Genomic DNA, 17,350 nt, shown 5'->3' with positions numbered 1-17,350 from the left:
AACACAGCAGAGCTTTCCCAATAATGTATGTTCCTTCCTACTCTTTCCTTTTTATGGCTTTGGTCTAAGAGAAATAAAACCTAACAAAAAACATAAGGCTTTGGGTCTTTTTGCTGTCAGTGATTAAGAAAATCTATGCAATCAGGTAACATAAATGAAAATCTATCTTGGAGAAGCACAATGGATCTCCTTTGGAAAATGAGGAAGAGATAATATTTCAATGATGTCAAGCAGTTTAAATTCCTTGCATCCACAAAAGTAGAAAGGAAAAAAAAAAGAAAAAAGGAAAATCATCATTTTAATACAGATGGATCTATGAGATGGCAGATGAATGAGAAACCAAGGTGCACACAGGAGACAGAGAGGCAGACACACAAAATCCACCCCTGGCATAATGCCATCGAGACTGCATCTGGGAGGGAAGTACTGACTGTTGTACCCTGTCTGACAGACCATTGAAAATAAGTTTTCCCTTGCTTTCCAAGAAAATGATGACACTTACCTTCCTGGGTGCACAATCAGTGCAAGATGGGGCAGGAGGGTTGTTTTTACAGAGGCAGATCCCCCTTTTATTGTTCCCAGCTGAAAACCTTGCTCATGCCCACAAGAATAAGCATCTCTTCATCGAGGCTGTACTTACAATCCACCATTAAAAAATAACAATAAACCACAAATACAGCTACCTCCACTATCAGTTCTGATTAATCTTATCACTACCAGGCATTTCTACCATATCCCTGGCTGTTACAGAGATGATGTTATTTGGTCTTACTTGTTTAATGTCCCTTCCTCTGGTTTGAGCACATGAGCCGGTTGCTAGGGCTATGCTGTTCACTTTTCAGTAGGTGGAGATTTTTTATTTTTATTTTTGAATGACATATAAACCCTCCAGCTACAGTGCTCGTGAAGATGTACTGCGACTGACTTACAGAGAAAACAAAACACTGCCCTGCAAATAAATCCAAGGAAAGCCAGAAAAAAAACAACGGGCTTTGTGAATAGGAACTGCAGTCTGCTGAATGCAAACAGGAAAGCTGCTTGAATACAGATTTCAAAATCAGATTTTTAATTAAGATGGCAGACTTTAAAAAAAAAAAAAGTAAAAAAAGTGCTTAAACATTTTGCATATGTAGGAAATCACAGTTTTCCCTACCCAGAGGCTGCCTCTTTCCTAGATCAAACACCACACGCAGAGGTATCTTGGGGCAACATCTTCAAGCCTTTTTTTTTTGTTTGTTTTAATTTTGGGGTGGTCTCACCCTGATGTCCACCTGCAAAACACACCACACTTGAAAATCCAGAGGTTTGCAGAGCTGAGCAGAATCAGCTGCCTGCTAGCAGGTCTGAAAGCAAAAAGCAGACACTATGCCCCCACATGCAGCCTCTCCAGGAAAGGGCAGGGGTTGGCCTTTTCTCCCACTCACCTTCCTCTTCGTACACATAGAATTACAGAGTGGTTCAGGCTGGAAGGGACCTTATGGATCACCTAGTTCCAACCCCCCTGCCTGGTTTGCCAATGCTCAGCATTTGGAAAGAAAGCACCAGCGACACATTATTTTTATATGATGCAGTAAGATGAGCGAACTGAGTTTCTGAGCTCTTCCATTCCTACAGAACACTCCTTAAACCAGGGGACTTTGGGTACACAGAAATTAAAAATTTTGATTAGGGGTTGTTTCTGAGAGCTGTAGAAAGTAAAAAAAAGGACCCACAAGAAAAGGCTGTTACCCCAAGGCAGTCTACCACAAAAATACAACGAAAAAAGCTGGCCAATTCAGTCACCTTTTACGGGGAGGATGGTGGGAGAGACCTGTTCCACAGCAAAAGACAGATCTCAAATTTCACCTTGCTGTCAAAATTAATGTCCCTCCTCCACTCTCAGTCCTATATGAGATGACTGCATGAGAAGTCTGAAGCATCCCTCTTGCTCCTCAACAGTAAAACAACACATCCTTAGCAATTAATCAATCTTTACAAGATAAAGGTCTATTCTATGAAGACAAATTTCAGACACATAATCGCATCTATTTATTCTTTTTTCTGGCAGGCCAGAAGAGAAACACAAACATGCAGAGACTTATTTGCAAAACACATTTCAATCACAAATAAAAACAGCTTCAAGGGACTTCACTCTAAATCCCTGGCACAATTTCTCATGGGACGTTTGGAAGATGCTCGACTATAATGTCACCAGTCAGTAGCATTTTAACACTTAGTAATGAATATATTCAGCTAGTTTACACTAGAAGTCATTAACATTTATTTTAACACAAAAAATTACTCCATTTCCTATATTCCAGGCCTGAAAGAGTAAACTAAAAAAAGAAAATGGATCCTGCTGTATATATTGCTCTGGTGTTTTGCAAGAGAAAAACAAATTAAATCTAAAAAGTAAAATTAGAAATGCTGGAAATACGTTAAGGGACTACTGTAGAGAAGTATGTTAGCATGAGGCAAGGACAGGAAACTAGTTATGCCCCAAACATGCTTTGAGCCACTGTCCTGGGTTCAGCAGTAGCAGTCATTTTTCCCCTTCTTGGTAGCTGGTGCAGTGCAGTGTTTTGACTTTCAGCTTGGGAACAGAGCTGATAGGTGATGTTTTGGTTTGGCCAAGGACTTTGTGAGCCTCATGCTCTGCCAGGGAGGAAGGGGAGCCAGGAGGAAGCAGAGACAGGACAGCTGACCCAAACTGACCAAAGAGGTATTCCATACCACAGCACGTCATGCCCAGGATGTAACTGGGAGTTAGCTGGAAGGGCTGGGTGACTGCAGGGTTGGAGGAGGTATCGGTCGGAGCTTGGTTGGGCCTGGGGGGCGAGTTATCGGTCGGCTGGTGGTGAGATGATGTATTCTCTTCCCTTGTTATTTCCTTTATCATTATTATCATTGGTGGTAGCAGTAGTGATTTGTGTTATACCTTAGTTACTAAACTGTTCTTATCTCAACCCGTGGGAGTTGCATTCTTTTCGATTCTCCTCTCCGTCCCTCCGGGAGCAGGGGGAGGGCAAGAAAGGGGGGGAAGTGAGCGAACGAATTACCTGACTGGGTTTAAACCACGACAGCCACCTAATTCAGGCATTTACCCCCTTCCCCAAGGGGAGGCCCTGGCCATGACATGGAGGCAGGTTTCTGTGCATGGGGAGGTATACACAGCTTATATGTGTATACAGCTTATATAAACACCTCCCTGGCAGCTCCTCCCATGCTCTCCTGCCCCAGTATGGCTGAACAGCTATTACACAAGCAAGAAGGCCTGGTGAGAGCAGGAACATCCTCTTGGCTGGTCCTTCCATGTACAAGTCCTCCATTCCGGAAGGATGGCTATGACTAGCCCTGGCCCTGAAGCAGCCTTGGCCTCACCAACCTGCAGGCTCAGCACTGTCCAAGAGCCCAATACTCAACCATGCAAGAAAGATAAACATTATTATGAATTCAACCCAACCCAAACATTGGCAGAGGCTTACTTCAACTGATAATGTCTAATTATATATATACAAATTTATTCTTGAAGTTGCTGAACTCTAGTCTATTACATCAAAGCAAAACTGTTCTTGTATTATCCAGGACTACAAAAAAAAGCAACAAATGTCCCTTTGTTCCCTAACTCTAGATCCTTTCTTTGTTCCCTGAATTTCAGTATTTCTTTATTATACAATAAACGTTATTTCCTTTAACTGATAAAAATGAATGGAAGCACACTGAGGCTGAAAGCCCATCCCATAGTACATTAGGAATATCTTGAAATAAAAGGTATCAAGCCATAGAAAAGACTTAAAAAGTATTTTAAGAACGCACAGAAGTCCTTCCAAGATATAAACTGTTTATACCTGGGGAAAAACTTACCTCAAATCACACAACAACTTTTATTACCAGCCAGCTAAGACGTGCTCTGCACTTCACCTCGAAATTTGTTAAACACATTAGTTGTGATGCAAAAGCTAAGCCTCAACAAGATAAGCACCCTTCAGATACTTTGACAGAGATGGATACACAGTAAACAGCTTATATAAACACCCAAAGTCTCTGAGTCAAGGTTTATGGCTTGGATTCATATCCAATTACAAAACAAACCATTTATTTTGGTCTGCAGTATTGAAATCATTCTGGCTGCTTATCTCTGCTACCCTGTTCTCCAGCAGCTCTTTTTCTGTTGTAAACGAGTTTAAAAAATAGAGCAGGTGACAGGTCATGTTGTCGTGTGATGCACAAGTGAGCTCTGTGATGTGTAGAAGACACAGAGGCAGCTGGAGCAGCAGTACTTTACCTGCAAAGCAGCTGTGTAATGCAAATACCTGTTTGCAAACACTCCTCAGACTCACTTTCACTCTTTACACACAAGCAATACAAGGTGAAACGCAAAAAACCTCAGAGATATACTTGCCTTTAGGCTGTTCACGTTTTACTGAATAACCTTAGTATATGTTTCCAACTAACTACTCACTTTGGAGAGCTGAGAAATTAATGCGCTATTTTCTCACGTTTTCATTGGGTCTGTTGATTAGAAAAACAATTGAGATATTCATTCCTCACCCCAAGACTGCTAATGCAAGCAAGGAAATGCCACACATTCCCCAGCAACATGTTATTGACACGCTGTGGCCACACAGGCTATGAAACAAAAGAGGCACTGTTGGCTAAGAGTCCTAAAGGTAGTTCTTCAAAAATACCTCAAAACCAACAAATCCTGAGCGCAGACCCACATTTAGATCTGATTTCATAGCTCACGCCACTTTGTTTCAATGGGCTGGATCCAGAGATCAAATTCACAAGCTTTCAGATTTGAAAAGGTTTGGGCTTTACATTTTGGACCTCCATGCCTATGACTTTACAGATCCACAATTTCAGGGTTGACACAGCACAAAGCAAAAGTAGAGAGCACCCACCATGAAAAGCCCAGAAAGCAACTAAAATATATTTAGCTTGAATAGTATTTTCATATGTGTCTGTAAAACACAAGAGAAAACCCAACACCTTGTAATTCCACAGCATCAACTGTTACATGGAGAAAATTTGTATATAAAGTCCAGCATTGCATCCTTCCCCTTCTATCTGCCTCTGATTTTGCTACCTTAAGATCTACTTTTCTGGAAAGCAGTGTATGATATCTGAAGTACATGCTTTGCATATGAGGATACTTCTGTTTTTTAAAGACCATGATATTGGAGAACTTGAGGTTGCCAGTACCATCACTGATTCACCAAAGATCCCTTGATAGAGCATGATTTGCCATCTTTACCTTCTTGGCATTTTAAAAAAAAAGCAGGGTAAAATTCAACATGGTTGAGGACTTCCTCTCCTCCCCATATACTAGTATAGGGCTGCATTTTGAAGAGAAAAACATAGGGAGAAAACATGAAAAATAATAAATTGGAGGCCAATTTTTGTCTCTTTTTTTTCTCTTGCTTACCTCAAAAACATGTGGGCCTCTTACCTTCCTTTCTCCTAAAGCCCTTTGCCAATACTCGGTAGTGTTGGTAGTACACCTGGGGATCTGAGAAAGTCTACATCAAGACAACCTGCTTTGGGCAGCATGTGGCTTTAATCACTATTAAAAATGGACCTTTGAGATTCCTGAAATATCAGATCTGCACTTCAAAACACAGACTACAAATTCTGAATTAGTCCTCAGCTTTGAAAAGGCGTAAATAGGTTCAAGTGCAAGACACATTCTCAAACGTGCAGGTTTGATGTCATCAATAAGGCAGCAAAGGCAAATTCTGTCACCTCTGTGTTTTGACAGCTGCATGCTAACCCACTGCCAGCCAGAGCAGCCGCAGTTGAAGACCCTGCAGAGCAACACACTGCCCAGCTGCCTCTTGCCCAGGGAACGCAGCACTGACAGGATGCTCTGCCCCATCTCTTTCCTCAGGAACAGCTTGAGTTTGATGCCTAGCTCTGGGGCCCCCCTCTCAAGGCCACGGTGAAGACGCACTCACAGACATGGCTCTTCCCCAGTACTGTCCTTCCCACACTTTCTCTTGACCTGCTTCTGTCCCAGGATACAACCTCCAGTCCCTACGACAATGCAGCCCAGAGTCGGATAACTAGGGATTTCAGTAACACTGGAATAAGCAAAGCTTTCTTATTCTTCTTCAGCCAGGGGGCGGAGTGCTGTTGATTTTGTCTTGCTTTTTCAACACCAACATTTCAGCGCCAAGAGATGAAGGACAAAAGCCAAGTGCCCTCAGCATGAGGAAAGGGTCCCTCTCTTTCTGAAGATAGGCTGAGAGAGTTGGGCTTTTTGAGCCTGGGGAAGAGAAGGCTCTGGGGAAAACTTGTAACAGTCTCCCAGTACCTAAAGGAAACCTACAAGAAATCTGGAGAGGGACTTTTTACAAGGGCATGTAGTGACAGGAGAGGGGGGAATGGCTTTTAACTGACAGAGGGGAGATTTAGATTAGATATCAGTAAAAAATTCTTTACTGTGACTGGTGAGACACTAGCACAAGGTGCCCAAGGAAGCTGTGAATGTTCCATCCCTGAGTGTGTTTAAGGCCAGACAGGATGGGGCTTTGAGCAACCTAGTCTAGTGGAAGGTGTCCCTGCTCATGGCAGGGGGGTTGGAACTGGATGATCTTTAAGGTCCCTTCCAACCCAAGCCATTCTATGATTCTTCTGAATGATGAATTGATGAGTAGCAAGCAAACAAATCCCAAAGAAACTACTACTACAGTACAAGTTTAAGAAGCCAAATGCTGTCTGCACTGCTGCCTAACACACAGCATTACTTGTCTGGGGCAGCTGTGTCATGCTTACCCTTGGGCCAGCCTTGCTTCTCAGTGCAAAGGCAATTTTGCAGCTAGGACACAGAAACCAGCTCTCTTGCTGCCCACTCCTGCTTCATGAAAGCCTTTAGTCAGTTCTTCGGGCTCTGAGACATCCTGTCTCAGCCTCTCCTTGTCAGTCTGACACTTCCTCACCATCCCTTGCAGAAAGATGTTTTCATACCCTGGAGCCCTTTGTCCTCCAGCATCACCCAGGGCTAAAAACTCAGTGAGGTCTTGGCTGAGCTGTGGCTGGGGCTCAGAAGAGCTCACAAGAAAGAGATATCAATGCTAGGGGAAAGGAAACAATGCTGGCATGGTCTGGAGGATTATGGGGTACAAGTAATACAGGAAGGTAAGAGGACTTACACCAGCAAGATACAGGGAGGCAACAGATTACCATCAAGCCAGAGCTGCAAATTCTGCAGGAACAGAGCACGAATCAAACCTGGCCCCAGCCCTACCGTCTTCCCTTTCTTCTGCCACAGGAAAAGGAAGGAAGCTAGGAAGACAGATGACGGCAGGGGAAAAGGAGACTTCTTTCTGCTTCTTCTTCTGTAAGAGAGACCTAGAGATGGAAGGGAGCAGCCACTCTCCATTCTTTGGCCAAGCCTCCATGCATATATGGGAGAGGGAAATATCCACTCCACTGCCCATGGCCCCATTAGCAAGATGAACAGAAAGTGCCAGCTTTACAACAGAGGAAGATGCAGCTCATGAAATGAAGAAAAATCTTAGCAGTCAGAAACTTAAGACATGCTTGCATCAATGCATGTTTGATGCCAACTGAGGACAGAACTGCAGCTGCTACAAGCCTACTTAGATTTCTGTGGCATAACAAGGTTACTGAGATTAAGGTTAGTTGCTACAGATGATCTGCTAAGTGTGAAACATTTTGTTTTAATTACATAGAACAATGCCAAATGTCTGTTTCATTAGATATAGCAATAACTTGTGGTTTATTACTAAGCTTACAAACAGGAGGCTGCCAGTAGAAGACAGGACTATAATGTACTAAAATAGAGAGTAAAATAACTTTTAAGTGATGCGCATGAAGCTTTATAATCCAGTTGCAATAGTGCAGTGCTAATGCACCTATAAACCACCTGGTTTGTGTACCCAGTGCAGTTTAACCGAAACAAGAGGCTGCAAAGCTTTCTCAGGCACCAGGATAAGCAGTGGATGGGGTAGCACACACCACTCTGTACTGCCCAGCCCAGAGGTGCCATGATCCAAGTCAAGGAATCTGAAGCAAACTTAGGTGTGGCTAAATCAATACAACAACAATAATGCAGAAATACTGCCCTGGGCAAAAGCTGAATTGTCCATCTCCATTATTAAGTATCTGCAATGTGTTTAAACCAATCTACAACTCTGATATGCCAGTGAGATTTACAGACCCTGTTGGAAACCCAGTTTTACACACCAGAAACCTTGCAATATCAGATTTCTCCCAAAACTCATGATCTTACAGTGAGGTAATTCCACTTGGATTTCAGTTTTCATTAAGAAAGAAAAAATACTATGTAATCACATAGTTGCTGAAGGAAGTTTGATGTGATCTGAGAATATCCTAGAAATCTGAACACAGGAAGTCCCTTATTTGACATGTAATATAGTAAGGCATAGAAGGGATGCGACTGGACAGGATCACCTGACTCTTTTTTCTTAAGTCAGCAACAGAGAAAAAAAAACATCTTAGGCTGCTTAACTGTTTCCCTTCCCTCAACTTACAGATACAGTTAAAACAAAGTTTCAAAACCAAGTCAGTTAATAGTATTTTAATTAAAAGTTGCTTTTATAACATAAAAAGACCAAAAGTACCCTCACTGCTGTTTTGTATTTGTATTGGGAAAAAGTAGTTCTTGCGTAACTTCCTAGTTTTCTAACTTTCCCAAGCCCCACTGTAACAGAAGATAGTGAGGATTTAAGGTCTGCCTAGGCCATGATTTATACACATCTAATTAGCTCCTCCTGCACACAGTCACCCTGGAGCTCTTGGGACTTGCTAATGTAATTCCTGCAATTAAAAACTTTGATGCCAGAATCCTTGTTTGCCAAAAGGAAAAACAACCCCTCCCCCAGCACAGCGGGCATGTTTTTACAGGAGTGGATGCCCAACTGTAAAAAAGTTCAGATCCAAGATCTGAAACGCTCCCAAAATTCAAGATATTTGAGAGCAGTCTGTAATCCAACAGCCTGTTGCCTCCCAAAGACTACCATGGCCCCACTCCAGTAGATAAACCAATGTAGATCAGAAATTTTGGGAGCTTAACAGACTGCGGTTTTATCTGGCCTTACCCAGGGATCTGTGCTGGACATGGACTCATGGTGTTGGCAGGGAAGCCGAAGTACAGAGCTGCCTGAGACCATGTTAACTTCTTACTGTGTCATGGAGGTTGGCAACATAGAAGGGTGAAGTTTTGATTTTGTACTAGTTTTGATTTCCCATCATCTGCCATGATGTGAATTCAAAATTAGTACAAAATAGTTCAATGCATTCTGACAAGCAACACTCAACAGTGTTTTGGATGAATTAATGATCTTTAGTATTTCCATACAAACATTCCTCTGAATATATAATCTCAAGATAAAACTTCAAAAATCTCAAGGGATCAGATACACTTTTAATGCTACATTTCTTTGAAGTATTTTCCCTTTGTATTTCAGCAACACTTCAAAGTTTTCCTACTTAAATACAAATCAAGTTAGACATCTAATGCTAAATGAAGCAGACATTAAAAATGTTTCACTTTCCCAGACTTCTTGTGGGGGGTAAGATTCAGTCTTGTAGAAAGGTATATATTAACCATGTGCCAATTTTCACCATTTCTCATTTACCAAAGGTAAATAAAAACAGGGGAGAGCCCCAGTCCCATCCATGCCTGAAGATCCTGGTCCCAGTGAACAACACAGGTTTAAGCTGTAGGATGCAAACAGTCTTGCTGAAATCAAAAGGGAACTTGTGATCACTAGAAGTGCCCAGTCCATGAAGGCCACAGGAGGGAAGAGGTTGCAGATGGGAGAAACAAATACCCACATGTACTGTCAAAACCTTTATGAAGTTTAATAGGGATGAGCTGATAATCTTCAATTTTTTTTTCAGAGGCAAGGGGGAAAACTCAACAGGACTCTTAAAACACTGTGATAGTTGCCAGTGAAAGGGAAAGGGGGTGGCTGGCAAGATGTACCAGGTCTCTGCGCCTCAACCAAGGACCTCACTGAACCAGCTGGGAAAAACAAAGGACCTAGAAGTTGTCCTCTGTTACCATGCCAAAAAAAACTGAGCCAAAACCAAGTCACAAAAGTCCACCTTAAATAAACAATAGTAAACAAGTCATTATATTTTTACATCACCACCATGAACAGCAGCTTCCTCAGCAACTGTGTGAACACCTAGTGCCAAATCCTTCGTGGCACACATGGAGGCTCAGGAGTTACCTGGAGATAAGTCTTGATTGTTCTCAAGCACTAAGTTTTAAAAGGTTAATTATTGCTTCAGATATAATAGATCTATGAAAAGAACTACTTTAAAACTATTGCCCCTATATTCCCCTTTGTTAAGGCTGACTATTTTTCATGTGTTTATTGAGCCATCACTGGAGGGACTGTTTCTGATTCAAGCTATATTTAGCTCTGAAGCACTGCAGATTTTGTTTCCCTGGCTAAAGTTAGGATGGGATCCTTCCTTAGAGGAAGATCTTGCTCTACTGAATGGGAAGCAAGCACTCAGAAACTCTAGTCTGGGCTTGCAGAAGACACTGGTGATTCCAAGGCCCTGATTACAATGATCCTGCTGCTTAAAAACGGAAGAGTAAATCCAAAACTGTCAAGAATGTTTACATACACAATAGACTTACAGCTTCATCCCTGTTTAGGAAAAGAAACATTACTTACTTCAGAATGTAAACCATCATACACCTTCATGCTGGAGTCCCATCACAGTGCGCTTTCTCTCAGGGACAGATTATAATTTACTACTGCCCAGTAACAGCCTGCAGCAGAGTCATCTAAGTGGCTTGTCAGTCACTGGACAGAAACAGGAGCAGATCTAAATCACAAGTGTGCTGAATGCTCACAGAAAGGTCCACTGTGCACCGTCCACCCCCCCCCAGCAGCACTACAGTAATTACCCTCCTTACAGCATGGAACTCTGCCACTTGCATCAATGGATTCATCTACACCAAGTAACCCTGTTACTTTTGCAAATGATTTTCTATGTATCAGTCAACATGAGCGTGTTCCCTCCAGTATACTGCAATTTTGCAAGGGCTGAAATACTTTGCAAATACTGTGTTACTGAAGTAACACTGCTATTAAAGGGTTTTCTAGTCCAAAAAGCAAGACTACAAGAAAGCTCTAACTGCTTAAATGCTGTAACACAGGGACTTCTCTAGGACAAACTTTCAAAACCAGCCACTGCAACTACGGCTAAAGTTTGCTAAGTTGGGTGCTCCTGCAATTCACTACACGCTTCAACTACTTTACCCAGGGAAACAGCCTTACTTGATCACTGAAGATAAATGCTGTGTGCAAATAAGGGGTAAGTCCAACAGGAAGCCCTGTGGAAACTTGTGGAAATAAGTACACAGACCATGAAACTAAGGGCAAGATTAGTGCCGTTAAAGCCTTAAAACAGTATGTTGCCAATACATTGTATTTCATTAACAATGATTTTCCCAATTGGAAAATGCCTTAGCTTAAAAAGTGACTGAAGGAAAGAAATCTACTTATTTTTTGAGTTTAAGATATATTGCAATGCAATCTGAGTGGAAAATAATATTAAACTTGTTGCCTTAAATACAAGTTTATGAGAAATGCCAAAGTAGTGCTTTCCAAAATAACATTCCCTACACAACTCCTGCTGTTATAGGCCTTATTCTGCAGTTTATGTTCTGATCTCCCAACTTTTCCAACTCTGTTTTTCAAGCTAAAGTAACAAATCTTTGACAGAAGCCCAGCTCCTTAATCTTGTGAGGTGAGAGTAGAGCAGAACACTCAGAATAAACCTCAATTCTATGAAAAAAGCTCAAACCAGAACAAAAACTCAAACAAAAATGAACAAATGAACAAAAACAAATGTCACCCCAAAAATTTAAAAAGCATTGTCCACATGGCAGATCCCTGAGAAAGTCACAGTCTCCTCATTTTCTTGATAAAGTTTTAGAAGAAAGTCCATCTTATATATTTTATAATGTTTAAGAGCAATCATCACTCCAGTTTATCTAAATTCCGATTGAACATCCAGCATTAGAATTATAGAATGGTTTGGGTTGGAAAAGATCTTAAGCTCATCCAGATGCAACCCCCCTGCCATGGGCGGGGACACCTTCCACTAGACCAGGTTGCTCAAAGCCCTGTCCAACCTGGCCCTGAACACTGCCAGGGATGGGGCAGCCACAGCTTCTCTGGGCAACCTGTGCCAGTGCCTCACTACCCTCACAGTGAAGAGCTTTTTCCTTATATCTAACCTGAACTTCCCCTGTTTAAATCATCACTCCTTGTCCTGTCACTACAGTTCCTAATGAAGAGTCCCTCTCCAGCACCCTTGCAGGCCCCCTTTCAGGTACTGGAAGGCTGCTATGAGGCAGCCTTCTCTTCTCCAGGCTGAACAGCCCCAACATCCTCAGCCTGATATGATTAAAATAAAAGTTTTCACATGTACATTCAGAAAAAGAAGAGAGAAAAAAAAGAAGCAGCCAGAATCAGGTATCTCTGTGTGGTAAGAAGCACATACGTCGCAGTGGAGGTACCTGAGACACACAAGTGGCCTTTGAGATTTGTTTTCTGTCTTTCATTAAAACTTCTGACAGTTCCAAATAGCAAGCTCTTTTTTCCCTGCAAATGTCTCAAATATCATAAATGCATTCAGGCTTCTCACAGTATTTTAATGAAATACTAGTTCCCGCTCCTCTACTTGACTTGCAGGCAAAATCTGCCATTTTAAGGAGATAATCTTAAGCAGCTTTCTGAGAAATGTCAAGAATACAAAATTGCCATTTCTGTGCTCTGGTTTTGTTGGCGGGGTTTTACGGGTGTTTTTTTTTCCCACCTCCCCTAATAATCCATTTAAATTGTCTTTAAAAAGAAAGTGGAGCGCTATCCAAGATGAAGTAGTGTGATGTGCTGTATTTTACAAACTGCAAGACCTGAATCAGTACTGCCAGCAAATTAAAAACCTTCAAAAAAGTAATTCCCCATGTTGCATTTTTGTGTCTAAACCTGAGCGACTTAGGAAAATAACAGGAACAAGACAACTACTTGAATGGCATCCCATTTTTCTAACCCAAGCCTCAGTTATCAATGAAATGACTGATGATCAGTCACACTTCTGACATAATTGTGTGACTTTCAAAGCTTCAGCAAGCCTACTTTAATGTTACTCAGGCAAAATTTGCTTATGATTTATAGAAAAAAATTTTGTTTAAGTAAAAGATACCTTAACTTGCTGTTGCCATACTGCAATACCAGCTCTGTCCTCAGTGCTGAAGATCATTCCCAGTTTTGGACACTCTCTTCCAACTCAGCACAACCCAGGACAGACCCCAGGCCAAATCCTGCCTCTTGTGTTGATGCTGCAGGAGGTCCTGGCTGTGGCAGTGGTCTCACTGGGAAAGATACTACCAGCTTTTGGGGGGGTGAGGTGGGGTTTCTTCACAAAGACTGAGTTTGGGCTCCCTTGCAGCTTAGAATTGGGCAGGACTACACTGCTTATGCAGCTTACACTGCCCAACTACTGAACCAGGAAGAAAGCCAGAGGACATTCAGGTATCTGAAATAGGGGACCCATCAGTGGAAGGATAAGGTCAATATTGAAGAGGTTGACCTTCCATAGAGGGAAGTAATTCAGCACGAGTGTGTACTTGGCACATAAGAGGCAGGTCTAGGTAAGGTACCTAGGTCATCCCCGACACCATGCGCTTCAAGGGCAGCCCGCTGAGTAAACAGGGTAGGAAAGTCATCCTGATCTGACCATGTGCCTGGGAGCCTTGGGAGGAGACATTCAGCACTGACCCCACAGTGAGTGACCAGCAAAGGGGCTTGTGCCCAGAAAGCAGTGCTCCAGCTACAAGGGATGCTCTGGAGGCTTGCAGGAGGAAGGAGGGAAACCAACAGATCCTGGTACAGAGAACTTCTTCAGGTCTGAAACCAGTGGTGAGAAGCCACGGCCAGACAGCCACAATACTCCTTCCAGCCAGAGGAAACATTTCTGGCTGCAGGTGAGTTCCCACACCAGAGGCACTCCTCAGGATGTACTTGGCAGTGCTTCTGGTTGCTGAGACCACCTGCTCTGTACTCACAAGCCACCTCACACTGCAGCAGCCTGCAGGCCCAAGGCTCTCCTGGTACTACAGTCGTGTGGCCCACGGCAGGAAACTTCCAGCTTAGGTGGGGAGAGCAATCTTGAACATCTACACAGCAGTCTGCCAACAATAAGGGTAGGTCTATGCTCTGAAAAATACATTATTTTCCTAATTCCAGCTGCCAATCTCAAGAGAGCTAACCTGACTGAAGAAAGACATAAACATGAAGTAAATTGGGCATTAAATCAAAAGAAACTGCTTAGCTAAACCAGTCGCTCTGAAGAGCTTAGGTTACAAGTTGCTCACCTGAGCTGAGACTCCTGCTACTCTCGTATTCATGGCTATTTTTAACATGTACAGCCTGCCTGAGTAGAGCACATGTTCGTTTACCTGTGCAAAATTCTCACCAGTGGAACTTCTTACTAATGGGAAAGCAGGGAGAAAGACACACTCCACGTGGAAACAGCATCCAGGAATCTCAAGCACAGTTCCACACTGCTACTAAGGCCACACTTAAGTGTGGATGGATATCCAATCCATGACTGAGCAATCATTATCTCATGAGAATGAGACATAATCAATGCTATACCTGTCTGCAGATCCCAAGCAATTCATCTTCAAACCATTTAGAACTGGGCAAAGTATGGGCAAGACGTGAATCAAGTGCTATTTCCCACTAACACACTGAAAATAATACAGTGCTCTTCCAAAGAAAGAAAGTATCAAGTAATTAACAATAGACATACACCCCCAGCACTGCACACATGCCAAAATACACATGGCATCACAAGGATGTCTCCAGTATCTTTGTAACAGCAGCGGGTTCCTTGGAGGTTCTCTTGTCCAAGATCTGTGACCCAGCCTGTTGCTCCTTTGCTTGCAAGACCTGACAAGATCCCAAGAGGCTGATGTGGCTGTAGGCCAGCAACACTGTGCTGTACTGTGCTCCAAAGAGCCATATGCAAATGCCTAATGAGGGTAACATGACTAAACATGTTTCATCTCCTGTTGTAATGCCAGCAAGACTCCAGATTTCTTCTAGATAATACAGGAGATAGCAACACAGCCACATCTCTGTGCTCCATGGTGTGGGTCACAGTTTTCACTACAGCTGTCATAATACACTGTAAATTATAGACAACACACCCCTTAAGAATGCAAACCTCAGAACTGTCTATATCTTTTGCAGTAGCAGAAATTAACAGATGTTGACAACTAATCAGACAGTAGAAGCATTAAAGGAGACAGACATAGTCTACTACTACTATTTGTTGTGTTTATACATGGTTTCTTGCCATAATAACTGACTACACTAATAGTTTCTTCTGATGTAGTAATCTAGCTGGGCTTCTCCTTCTCGTCCTCCCAGCATGCAGTTATTTCAGTTGCTCAAAGCACTGCTGCCCCCACCTTCAGTGACTGGTGATCATCACTGGCTGACAACACTCCGCTGAACACAGAAGCATGGCTTAAATACCACACCCAGGCACCAAGAAACCCCTTGGCACCACACATCTGATCCAAATGAGAGATTGCAGCAACTATCCACAGCACATGATACCCCATTCCTGCTGGTCTGTGCACACCACTCCTTCTCTGCCCAGAGCACTGCAGCACAGATGACAGAGGTCTCCTGAACAGGAGCACAGCTGCAAGCAGGTCCCTAAATGAAACAATGAGATAAGCTATAAAGGAGCAGGAACATGCAAGTGAAGTCAAGGCTAGCTACTCTAGATACTTACAGGATGCAAAGGTGTCAAACAGTGTCCAAAACTGCAAGGGAAGCAATGAACAGCAAGCAACCAGAAACAGAGGAGAAAGGAAGGGGAAGGCAGTCATAATGGAAATTGGGGCCAAGGCCTTGGATGGAAAAACACCAAACCCACAAAGCCCTGAGAGCACTTGCAAGCTGGCAATTGCAGATTGCATTTGCTCCCTTGCCAGACTATTTTGGGGCTGAAACACTGACAGCCAACAAGGGTCTCCTGCAGATAGCAAAGATGTGGCAGAGTGGCAGCCCTTACCTATCGGATTTTCATCTCATGTGGGGAGCTGGCAGCAGATACAAATGGGAGCAGAGCCACTGTCAGCTCAGTATGGGTTTTCCCAGCACCTGATGGGATGCACAACCCTATTTTCTGTCTGTACACAGATGGCAGACCCACCACAGCTGCTTTACTGCCTGGTGGGGCTTAGGCAGAATGACATACAGGGCACATCAAGTCTTGACTGATGGGCATCAGGCCAACCAGGCAAACTGCCCCTGGCACTGAGCCTTGTGAGTATAGCCAGGACTGATTGCCCAGTCCCACAGCAGAGTTGAACTTTCCAAATATTTTGAACAGTTCCTTATCAGCAAAATGTCTTCACAGCAGCTCAGCATTTCAGAGTGTTTATAATCTGGTCCCCTTAAACTGGATCAATAATCTAGCTGAACCACAGCCTGAAATAGAGGCAGTCTCTATGTCGGCACAGGACCTTTCCAGCAAGACCCACCCAGGCTGAGATCAGCAAGTTGTGTAAGCCCACATTTGACAAGCATGCTCCTTAAGGCCACTGAAGTCAACAGGTAGAACACTGGCTTCCTGTTTCATAAGTGATCAAAACAGGACCTCAAAATACAGAGGTATTTTTATAAAAATACTGCCAGCTTTGTGTAACTTGTGGGTGCTTTCAGTAGTATCAGGTCTGTGGTAATAAAGTTCACAGTAAAATAGCAGCTCTCCTCACCTTGACTGACTTCAGTCCATCAGCTGCCAGACATTACCTCTGCCACAAACCAAACATGAGTAAGTCTCCACACACATCCTGATCATTGTGGCTTCAATCTTTCCTTCTCCACTTAGGGGCATTACTGGAGCACAGCTACGGTGGTGAGGTGAGGGGGTGTTTGGGTCCAAAGGAAAAACTGAAGGTACAAAACTCAAATCTGCAACAAAGACGTATTCTCTTCCAATATGGATCTTGCTCTAGATCACTCTGGTTCAGTGATGTGAAGTGCCATCACACAGAAAAGCAACTTCTTGATGAAGATATTTCTAGGTGATATTTTCTTCAGGTTACACAGAACCACTGTGACCAATCGACTTGACTCCATATAGAAAACAAAACAAAAAATGAATCAGGGCAAACAAAGGCTGTAGTGAGAGAGCTCACATGGTGGGAGTTCAGGCTGTGCCTGCAGAAGGGAATGAGTCAGGCAAAGCTTCCACTGAAGTGCCTGGGTGTCTGGGAGGAAGCTGACCCACCTCGCCAGCACACAGACAGCAACTCCGCCAAAAG

The 17,350-nt window shown here is 43.1% G+C and overlaps 1 protein-coding gene across 18 annotated transcripts in view; it reads right to left on the bottom strand.

Moving 5' to 3' along the window:
- Positions 1 to 17,350, bottom strand: part of PPFIBP1 (PPFIA binding protein 1) — a 112,958-nt gene that overhangs the window by 53,995 nt on the left and 41,613 nt on the right. Inside the window, exon 1 of one of the 18 annotated variants that reach the window (XM_062634820.1) lies at positions 503 to 752. The exons of the other annotated variants lie outside the window; for them this stretch is intronic. The gene's annotated coding sequence lies outside the window, so the exon portion shown is untranslated. Of the gene's footprint in view, positions 1 to 502; positions 753 to 17,350 lie in introns of those variants that run through there. 18 annotated transcript variants of the gene reach the window in all.

The sequence above is a fragment of the Pezoporus occidentalis genome, unplaced genomic scaffold (assembly GCF_034315485.1).
Source record: "Pezoporus occidentalis ecotype Australia unplaced genomic scaffold, CSIRO_AGI_Poc_V1 ctg44, whole genome shotgun sequence".
Classification (NCBI taxonomy): domain Eukaryota; kingdom Metazoa; phylum Chordata; class Aves; order Psittaciformes; family Psittacidae; genus Pezoporus; species Pezoporus occidentalis.
The sequence above is the reverse complement of the archived record's forward strand: the minus strand, read 5'-3'. Positions and strand labels throughout refer to the sequence as shown.